Consider the following 11,731-nt stretch of genomic DNA (forward strand, 5'->3'; position numbering starts at 1 on the left):
TTTTGTATCTAGCTGCTTTCACATAGCATGCTTTGAGATTCATTCATGTTGTTTCAGCATAAGTTCTTTTCTGTTCTTTTATTTTAGCAACATTTTAGTGCATGGATATATCAAAATGTGTTTATCCATTCACCACTTGAGGAACATTTGGGTCATTTCTAATTTCTGGCAATTCCAAAAAGTGTTTATGAACATTAACATTCAGATCTTTGTGTGAATGTATGTTTTTACTTCTCTTGTGTAAATACCTAGGAGTGGGATTGCTGGGTCATATGGCAGGTGGAGGTTTACTTTTATAAAAACTACCAAACTCTTGTCTAAAGTAGCTGCACCATTTTTCATCCCTACCAATATTAAGTACTATTTAGGAGAGTTCCAGTTGCTTCATGTATTCACCAACTTTAAGTATTGTCACTTAAAAAATATTAGCCATTTTAATATGTATATAGTGATATCTCCTTGTGGTTTTGATTATTTTCCTCATGACACCGAGCATCTCTTTATAGGTTTATTTGCCATAGGAAACTCTTCTTTAGAGAGTCTGTTCATAGAGTAATTTTTTTGGCCATTCAAAACTGGGTTTTCATTGGAACAATACAGAGATTAGCATGGCCCCTGTACAAGGATGACAAATTCATGGAGCATTCCATATTTTTTTAAAAATGGGTTTTTCACTCAAGAAACGTAAGTAGGTAGTTCATAGACCCTAAAAATAAACTACACAATAGAAACTACAAAGTAACCAGCTAACAACTCCACAATAAGATCAAAACCTCACACACCAATATTAACCTTGAATGTAAATAGTCTAAATGCTCCACTTAAAAGGCACACAGTGGCTGAGCGTGATGGCTCACACCTGTAATCCCAGCACTTTGGGAGGCTGCGGGCGGATCATGAGGTCAGTACTTCGAGACCATCCTGGCTAACATGGTGAAACCCTGTCTCTACTAAAAATACAAAAAATTAGCCGGGCGTGGTGGCAGGCGCCTGTAGTCCCAGCTACTTGGGAGGCTGAGGCAGGAGAATGGCATGAACCCGGGAGGTGGACCTTGCAGTGAGCCGAGATCGCGCCACTGCACTCCAGCCTGGGCGACAGAGCGAGACTCCATCTCAAGAAAAAAAAAAAAAAAAGGCACACAGTGGCAAGTTGGATAAAGACGAAAGGTAAGACCCACTCATCTGCCATCTTCAGGAGACCTATCTCACTTGCAACAGTGCCCATAGGCTCAAAGTAAAGAGGTAGAGAAAGATCTATCACACAAATGAAAAAGAAAAAAGAGCAGGGATCATTATTCTTATATCAGATAAAACAGTCTTTAACAACAGTAAAAAAGGACAGAGAAGGGCATTACGTAATGATAAAGGGTTCAATTCAAAAAGACTTAACTAACCTAAATATATCAATACCCAACATCAGAGTACTCAGATTCATAAAGCAAGTACTTCCAGACAAATGAAAAGTCTTATATAGCCCACACAATAATAGTGGGAGACTTCAACACCCCACTGACACTGTTCAACACATCATTGAGGCAAAAAACTATCAAAGAAATACTAGACTTAAATTTAACACTTGACTAATTGGACCTAATAGATATCTACCAACCACTCCATCCATCAACTACAGAATATACATTCTTCTTGTTTGCACATAAAACATACTCTAAGATCAACCACATATTCAGCCATAAAGCATTTCAATAAATTAAAAAAAATCGGATTCATACCAACCATACTTTTGGACCACAGTGGAATAAAAGTGGAAATGAATACCAGGAAGAAGAGACCAAGAAGATCTCTCAAAACCACACAATTACAAGGAAATTAAGCAACTTGCTCCTGAATGACTTCTGGGTAAACAACAAAATTAAGGCAGAAACTAAAAAAGTATTTGAAATAAATGAAAACAGAAACATGACATAGCAAAATCTCTGGATACAACAAAAGAAGTATTAAGAGGGAAGTTTATAGCTCTAAATACCTACATCAAGAAGTTAGAAAGATCTCAGATTAATACTCTAACATCACACCTAGAGGAACTTAAAAAGCAAGAGCAAACTAACCCCAAAACTAGCAGAAGAAAATAAATAACTAAAATCAGAGCAGAGCGGAATGAAACTGAGACCCAAAATTCCATACAAAAGGTTTATAAAACCAAAGGTTGGCTCTTTGAAAAAATAAACAAGCTTGATAGACTGCAAAAAACAAATAAGCACAGAGGTGACAAAGGTGATATTATAATTAATTCCAGAGAAATACAAAAGGTCCTCAGAGACTATTATGAACACATCTATGCATACAAACTAGAAAATGTAGAGAGAGGAATGGACAAATTCCTGGAAACACACGACTTCCCAAGATTGAATCAGGAAGAAATTAAAATCTCGAACAGACCATTATCAGATTCCAAAATCGAATCAGTCAGACAGAAGTGAACCATAAAAAGTCCTGAACCAGATACATTCACAGCTGTATTCTACCAGACATACAGAAAATTGCTGGTACCAAATCTTCTGAAATTATTCCAAAAAATCGAGGAGGAGGAACTCCTCCCTAACTGATTGTATGCAAAGACGCAATGAAAAAAGAAAACCACAGGCCAATATTCCTCATGCACATAGATGCATAAATCCTCAACAAAATACTAGCAAACTGAATCCACCAGTGCACCAAAAAGTTATTTCATCACAATCAAGTAGGTTTTCTTCCTGGGATGCAAGGTTGGTTCAACATATGAAAATCTATATATGGGACTCATAAACATAAAGGTAATTAAAAACAAAAACCATATGATTATCTCAATAGACACAGAGAAAAGTTTCCACAAAATCCAACATCCCTTCATGATAAAAACCCTCAAGAAACTTGGTACTGAAGAAACATACCTCAAAATAATAAGAGCCATTCATAGCTCACTGTAGCCTTAAACTCCTGGGCTCAAGTGGTCCTCCTGCCTTAGTCTCCTGAGTAGCTAGGACTACAGGCATGCACCACCATGCCTGGGTGAATTGTTTTCATTTTTTTTTGTAGAGAGAGAGTCTCACTCTGTCACTATGTTGCCCAGGCTGCCTGTTTGTTTTGTTTTTAAATATCATTACACATTCTCCCCAGGAAACCTAACAGTGACCTCTACAAATTTATGTCTGTAACTTTGGTTTCTTCGCTGAGCTTGTCTTATTAGCATATGCTAATTTGACACCTCTGATTGGATGTCTAATAAAGAGACAAAATATAACTCATCCAAAATGGATGACTTGATATCACTCCGAACCCTATTCTCTTCCCCATTTTGAAATCAAACCAGTTATTCCAGAAATCATAAACCCAGGAATCATCCTTGATTCTTCCCTTTCCCCATCACCCACATTTATTAGCAAGACCTTTCCATTTAAATTCAAAACTGTATTTCAAATCCTTTCCCATTCCACTCTGCTGACAAATTTTATCATCCTTGCCTCTATTCTGATTCAAACCATCAGCAACTTTGACAAATCCATAGCCAACATCATCCTGAAAAGGAAAAAGCTGGCTGCACTCCCTTTAAGAACAAAAATAAGCCAGAGATGCCCATTCTCACCACTTCTAATTCACATAGTACTGGAATTCCTAGCCAGAGCAGTCAGGAAAGGGAAATAAATAAAAGGCATCCAAATAGGAAAAATAAGATGTCAAATCATCTCTCTTTGCTGATGATATAATTCTATACCTAGAAAACCCTAAGGACTCATCCAAAAAATCACTTGAACTGATAAATGACTTCATCAGGGTTTCAAGATATCAAGTCCATGTACAATGACAATGGTAGCATGTCTGTCCATCTATAACATTCAAGCTGAGAGCCAAGTTAAGAACCCAATCCCTTTTACGATAGAGTCAAAAAATAAAATACCAAAGAATACATCTAATCAAGAAGGTGAAAGATCTCCACAAAGAGAACTACAAAACATGCTGAAGGAAATCAGAGATGACACAAATAAATGGGAAAACATTCCATGCTCATGTATTGTAAGAATTAATATTGTTAAAATGGCCATACTACCCAAAGCAATATACAGATTTAGTGCTATCAAATTACCAATGTCATTCTTCACAGAATTAGAAAAGAACAATTCTAAAATTCACATGAAACCAAAAAGAATAAAATTGAACCCCTACTTATCACCATATAAAAAATTAACTCAAGATGAATCAATAATTTAAGTGTAAGACTTCAAACAATAAAAATCCTAGAAGAAAATCCAAGGAATACCGTTCAGTACATAGCTTTGCAAAGAATTTATGACTAAGTCCTCAAAAGCAATTTCCACAAGACCAAAAATTGACAAGTGGGCCCTAATTAACTAAAGAGCTTTTGCACAGCAAAAGAAACTATTAACAGAGTAAACAGAGAACTCACGGAATGAGAGAAAATATTTGCAAACTATTACCTGACAAAAATCTAATATCCAGTTCCATCACCCTGTATACTAATTCCCTGCTAGCTTTTCCTCACCACCAGATATACAGGTAAAGCCATGGTTCATCCAGCTTTGGGAAATAGGAGGTCAGATTTTCTAGGAGGGGCCTATGGCCCATGGAGAGGCTTCGTTAGTTTATTGGAATAAAATTATAATATGTGCCCAGATGTAAGAAAAATTTCCCTCCTCCCCTCCCTCAAATTATTTTTCCAAAAGGAAGGAGTTGCCCAGTATTGAAACCCTTACAAATTATCTTCTATTATAGGACAGTAATCTTAGTTGTTTTACTTTCAACAATATGTATTATGTATGGAAGACACACTTAGCCTTAATTGATCTCAATCAATTCTCATTTAGGATATTTATAGGTCACCAGGAAGAATAAGAGAGGAAGAGTGGGAGTGGGAGAGAATATTAATACTTGAGTAGTAATTATCCTTAGGAAGAAGAGTTCAGCTTTTCAAGTGTCATTAATTGTAAATTAGCTTTTGAAGGACACTTTAAAAAGAAATATTTTGTCAGATCGTCACAGAAGATTTGAGGCATAGCACTATCCTAATGTGCCAATGGATACTTGAAGCTTGGGATAAAAATTAGAGTGATTGTGCCATTTACATGTTTTAAAAGTGTGTATAACAACTTAGAAAGGAAATGGACATAAATGCAAAATGGCATGTAATGGTTAAAAATCTGGTTCTAGGGATGCTAGAGAAATGGATGTTAAAAGAGGTGAGCAGTTTGAATAAAATTATCGTATGAAATACTTAGAGAGCAACAAAAAGCAAAATAACACCTTATTCTGTGATATGTAAGGTTTAAATTATCTATGTGCAACTACATTGTTTGGCTACTTGATCTAAAATATTACAATCTTGTTTGCATCATTTAAGGATGCTATATTAAAATGTTCACATTGGGAAAATGGGAGAATGTCTTCTTATAATCATAAATTTGTGGTAAAAGGAAATGGGGCCACATTTGTTTCTTGTGATGTCTATAGGATCAATAGAAAAAGGTAGAATCAGAAGGGAAAATCCAGTTGTGTTCATTATCAGCAAAATGGAACAATTGTGCCTAATTCAAGGAGAGAAATTTGTATTGCGCTGCTCAGAACACACTGAGTACATGGCCAGTATACTACAATCACTATTCTTGTCATCCTATGGGGGCTAAGATTTTTTTAAAGTTTGATAACATTCTTTATGATTGTAAAAATAGTACCATTGTTTCTCATTATTTGTGAATTCTGTATTTGCAAATTCACTTATCGAAATGTATTTGTAGCCCCCAAATCAATACTCATGCCGTTGTCATGGCCATTCACAGACATGTGCAGAGAGGCAAAATGTTTGAATTCTCCGAGGGCCATATTCCCAGCTGAGGCTGAATACAGAGAAGCTCTGCCTTACTGTTGGAGCTTTCGTATTGTAAACAAATGTGCTTTTCATGTTCTGTTTAGGGCCACATATTTTGCATTTCTGTGTTTTTGCTGGCGATCTTGCCATTTGAAATGGCCCCCAAGAGTAGTGCTGAAGTGCTGTCTAGTGTTCCTGACTCAGGATGGCTGTAATGTATGGCACAGAGAAAGTCATGTGTATTAGATAAGTTTCCTTCAGACATAAGTAAGTTACAGTGCTGTCAGTAGTGAGTTCCAGTTAGTGAAGCAATAATGTAAATAAGGCGTCTTTAAGCAGAAACACAAGAAACAAAGATTATGTATTGATCAATTAACAAAAATATTGTGTGACCAGAGGCTCACAGGAACCTAACCCTTTGTTTCCTTTAGGAGCAGTGGTTCAATATTTGCTAATTCAGTGTTGGCAGCAACTTTATAGAACATGACTGTATATGTGGAGCATTCTGTTTGGTGACTTACATTTTGCTTATCAATATATCATGAACATTTTTTTCTAGGATTTTAAATAATCCTAAGATTATTTTAAAAACTCAATTCATGGTAATGTACTTTCATAAAACAAGGGTGAATAGATTTAAAAATTTTCCTTCAGGTCAAAGTAGTGAAGAAATTAATGGAAGAAAATTTGGCTGGCTGTGTGAGAGGTCAAATATCCGGGTATTCCAAAATGTGAAATGAAGATGGCCAAATCAGGTTTTTACTTTTGGTCCAGATGTTTGAAAGAATGTTGACATTCAGCTCTATTTGAGATCATATTGATTTAATTACTAGAATAACATTTTTCTTCAACTTACTTACAGAGGGACGGAAAGGAGGTAAAGATTTGGGGAAAAGTCTAAAGTCAAACCTCTCAAGCATTACCTAATGAGTAATATGCAGAAAACAAGTTCCACGGAGTGTTTTTTTTTTTTAATTTTTTAAAAAAATTTTTATTTTTTAATTTTAATTTTTTTTTATTATACTTTAAGTTCTAGGGTACATGTGCATAATGTGCAGGTCTGTTACATATGTATACTTGTGCCATCTTGCTGTGCTGCACCCATCAACTCATCATTTACATCAGGTATAACTCCCAATGCAATCCCTCCCCCTCCCCCCTCCCCATGATAGGCCCCAGTGTGTGATGTTCCCCTTCCCGAGTCCAAGTGATCTCATTGTTCAGTTCCCACCTATGAGTGAGAACATGCAGTGTTTGGTTTTCTGTTCTTGTGATAGTTTGCTAAGAATGATGGTTTCCAGCTGCATCCATGTCCCTACAAAGGACACAAACTCATCCTTTTTTATGGCTGCATAGTATTCCATGGTGTATATGTGCCACATTTTCTTAATCCAGTCTGTCACTGATGGACATTTGGGTTGATTCCAAGTCTTTGCTATTGTGAATAGTGCCACAATAAACATACGTGTGCATGTGTCTTTATAGCAGCATGATTTATAATCCTTTGGGTATATACCCAGTAATGGGATGGCTGGGTCGTATGGTACATCTAGTTCTAGATCCTTGAGGAATCGCCATACTGTTTTCCATAATGGTTGAACTAGTTTACAATCCCACCAACAGTGTAAAAGTGTTCCTATTTCTCCACATCCTCTCCAGCACCTGTTGTTTCCTGACTTTTGAATGATCGCCATTCTAACTGGTGTGAGATGGTATCTCATTGTGGTTTTGATTTGCATTTCTCTGATGGCCAGTGATGATGAGCATTTTTTCATGTGTCTGTTGGCTGTATGAATGTCTTCTTTTGAGAAATGTCTGTTCATATCCTTTGCCCACTTTTTGATGGGGTTGTTTGTTTTTTTCTTGTAAATTTGTTTGAGTTCTTTGTAGGTTCTGGATATTAGCCCTTTGTCAGATGAGTAGATTGCAAAAATTTTCTCCCATTCTGTAGGTTGCCTGTTCACTCTGATGGTAGTTTCTTTTGCTGTGCAGAAGCTCTTTAGTTTAATGAGATCCCATTTGTCAATTCATAGGCATGGGCAAAGACTTCATGTCTAAAACACCAAAAGCAATGGCAGCAAAAGCCAAAATTGACACGGAGTGTTGATATGTGTAACTCCTGGGGTACAGTTTGAATATGCAGTCACAGTGAGACTCAAGTGTAAGGAAAGTCTTATTACTCTGTTTCTGCAAATCTAATTAAATCTGACTGAACTACCATGCACTTGTGAGGTAGAAAATTTAAGCACAATTATCTAAGGTGCATTGTCCTCCATGCACCCACCATGGGAAGACTGCAGGGAACTGACACATATTGACACATATTGGAACGCTTGAGGAGGGTTTTCTGTAATTGGTGCACACTGAATTCCACTGCCATGCTGAGTTGCTAAGCCAGCATGGCCCCTTTTGATGGTGGTGGTGGTGTGTGTTTGTGTGTGGTGGGAGGATAGCTTCCCCATTTCCAGCCAGACTTTTCCATTTGAGTCTTTCCTGAGGCTTAGCTGCAGATACACAGGACCTGTATGTCCACCATCCCCTCACTCAGAGACTGCCCCTTCTCAAGACAGAAACTCCAAACTCCAAGCTAGAGGCCTCTTCTTGTTTGAAACATCTCTCTCATTAGGGCTTGATGCTTAAGTCTATCTCCTTCAAACTCTAGAGCCCATTCTACTAGTTAATTTTTTTAAATGCAAAGATATTTAAACTTGACCTTAGACACGAGGGAAGTCCCATGTCTGCAACACAGTGGCCTAAGATGGGGAGCAGAGCTCTCTTTTATTTGACTCTTCCACCAGCATCAAAATGTATCAGATTCTCTCAATAAATTAGCTCACTGTGCTCTGCGAAATTGATGATGGGATGCTCAAATCAAAAGAAGTTTGCAGGAGGAGTGGATTTATGTACTTTGTGACTTCTCAGAGCTTTTGCAATGCTTGCATGCACTGCAAGTCTCCAGGAGGAGATTGAACCTGGGAGTGCCTGTAAAACAAGTTGAACCACAGAGCCTTTTGGAAGTGGAGCACTCTCGGGGTTGGTGCTTGGTTGAGTGTGCACTGCATACTGAAGGTGGTAGACAGATTCTGAAGGGCTTGAAGTTGGCAGGTGACAAATATCCCCCCACATGACATATTTCCTTAGCAGAGGGTCAGGTAATTTATCCCAGGTCTTCCTTCACAGGTTGGGTTGAGAGAAACGGTGTCCTCTTTGGCATGCTCTCTTGGTCTTTATCCAGGAAGCCTGAGGCGTCTCATGATTTTAGGCTCCAGATAAAGCTTATAAGAGGTGAGACTTCTAGGGGTAGACCTAGAGCTCAGGGTTGCAGGGTAGGGAAGATCTGAGACTTGTGTGACGTTGGCCTTGAGTCACTGTCTTCTGTGACCTTATCATCTGCTCTTTAGGACTGCTGGAATTTAGAGACTTCGCTTATGCGACCATAGATGCAATATAGCAGTTGTCTCCAAACAGAGCCCTTCCTTGACCAGAGTACAGTGGTGCTGCACTTTACAGTGAGTGCATGAGGGTAGGGCTTGCAGGCAGTTTCATGGAGGGATTGTGACCACTACCTGAGAAACGGGAGGCATTGAGTGGATTGGGAAATCGACACCTTTACAGCAGCCACACTCAAAGCAACTGCTGCATCTTCCAAGAAGAAACTTCATTTAGATAACTCAGTCAGACCCATTTTCAGTATAAAGAGTAAAGAAATCGGAGGCCATGTGGGAGTTCCCACTGGCATCTCCAGGATTACTGCTTTAACCAGCCTGGGTGCAGCAGGCTGTCTTGTCCAGGACAGAGATCCAAACCAGCCTCTCATCCCATGGCTGAGTTGTGAAGTGCTGTGCCTCCCTCCAGGGATTCCGAGGTGCACTGGAGCTAATGCACAGACATCCCTGGGTCAAGTGGATTTGTGTCTTTAAGATGTAGAGTGTAATGAATCCTGTTCCCCTCCTAAAAACCTCCTGTTCCCCCCACTTCACATTCAGCAGATTTTCTTTCATGGGTTATTTTGCCCATAGACATGAGGAGATGCATGTAATTGTGATGATTTCAAGAGTGTGAGTAATGCTTGGTACTTACTCTGTGCCGTATCTGCTCCAATCACCCATTCCACTTTATTTCCTATTATGCTGAATGAAATGGTTATATTATAGCTATCATCTTTCACTTCCTCTGCAGTTTATAAGGCAGTTGCTGCTGCATGCTCTAACTCCAGATTATTTTGAGAGATTAAAATCCACTTCAGAAGGCCTTGTGTTTAAACAGAATTTACCATTAATTGGACCAAAATATCCAAGAAAAAATTCAACTCAAGGGAAAGTCTGACCTCCCACCCCTGCCTATTTCTATGTACCATCCATCCTGGAAACTCCCTGAAGTCCAGGCCCTAAACACTTATTTACTGGGAATAGGCTTTCCCAAATTAACATGCAGACTCATATTTTTCTTCTTTGAAGCCTGCCACTTAATATGTGTCATTGTGTCTATTTGGGGGCTCTGACAAGCCTATAAAGGATATATGCTGTGTTAGTGGCTACCTAGGGGTCTCTAGGAGGCTTGGGGATAAAATTTGGCCTTTGCCGAATTGTAGACACAGCTCTGGACTTGAGGCCAGAAGACCTGAGTGTGGGACCTCATCCCACCACTGCTGGCTTAATGACCTCGGGCACATCACATAATCTCTCCAAACCTCTGAGTTTTTCCTCTTTAAGGTGGACACCATAGGACTATTGTGAGGATTGAAAGATTATTCATGGAAATGGACACTGTAATGCCTGTCCCATGGAGAATACTAAAGGAAGGATATCTCCCTACCTGTTTATGTAAACTCCCTTAGCCCCAGTTTTTTTCACGTATTAATTGGGGGTAATTGTTTCTGCTCAACAAACTTCTCAGAGGCATTCAGTGAGAATCCAGTGAAGCTCCTCTTGTGGAAATGCTTCTAGGGGGACCCACAGCATCACTAGTGTTCTGTGCTGCTCTTAGTTTCTGGAGTTCCGCACAGCTCATAGTGCTTTTGTCTGACAGGTGCCCAGTTGCTGCTGTTGCATGCCAGTTGAAGAGTGTTGCTTCTATGCAGAGACTGATTCTTACTCAGTTCCTCTTGGTAGCCTTTAAAAGATAAATTGAGACACATTAAAATTTAAAGACTTTATTTGAGCAGACTGACTCATGAACTGGGCAGCTCCAGACTGCAAGCCTTTGGGGGCTCTGCTGAAGGAGCATGAGGGGAAGACTTTTACAGGGTGAACATGGAAGTGAGTCAAAGAAAATTACTGATTGATTAATGTGGAGCCATAGCCTTATTTGGATTATTCCAGTGGAAATTCCCTAGTGAGAGGTTGCTTGGCAGTTTCTGAGTGATTAAGCTTAAGGTTAGTTTTACCATTTACACTGAATTAGGTTTTGGTTTGCTCATGTAGGAACCCAGGGTGCTGGAGCTGCCTTAGTCTAATGGCCTCCCAGTTAATTATTTTAACATGGCCAAGGGGCTGTTGGCTACACAGTCTGGATGTTTAGAGCCTTCTTCAAGGCAAAGACCCCTCTGGACTCTGGCTCCCAGCCTCTCCAGTCAAAAGAAGGAGTTTAAAGAAAGTAGAAAAGTGATGAAGCCACATGTGATGTGATAAACAGATGATCCCTTGTTTAGCCTCGGTGCTGTCTCCATCTCTAGAGCTTGTCATTTTCCTTTCTTTGGTACCCCATAATTTTCAGAGACTTGGGCAGAAAGGGAGGAGGGATAGGGCCTTCAATACCCTCTGGACCTGCTTTGGGAAGGCATGGGGTGTGGGGTGAATGTATGAACACTCCTTGCTTCCCCTAGTTGCATTATCCTCAGGGGAGTTTGCCAAGATTATGTCTTTACACCTAACTGGCTGTGAATCTTGAAAAAAATTACTCTTTGAGCCTTGGTTT

General features: G+C 39.1%; 1 pseudogene; it reads left to right on the forward strand.

Moving 5' to 3' along the window:
- The first annotated feature begins 559 nt into the window (after positions 1-559).
- On the forward strand, positions 560-656 carry LOC119620420 (U6 spliceosomal RNA; annotated as a pseudogene).
- The last annotated feature ends 11,075 nt before the right edge of the window (positions 657-11,731 follow it).

The sequence above is a fragment of the Chlorocebus sabaeus genome, chromosome 29 (assembly GCF_047675955.1).
Source record: "Chlorocebus sabaeus isolate Y175 chromosome 29, mChlSab1.0.hap1, whole genome shotgun sequence".
NCBI lineage: Eukaryota > Metazoa > Chordata > Mammalia > Primates > Cercopithecidae > Chlorocebus > Chlorocebus sabaeus.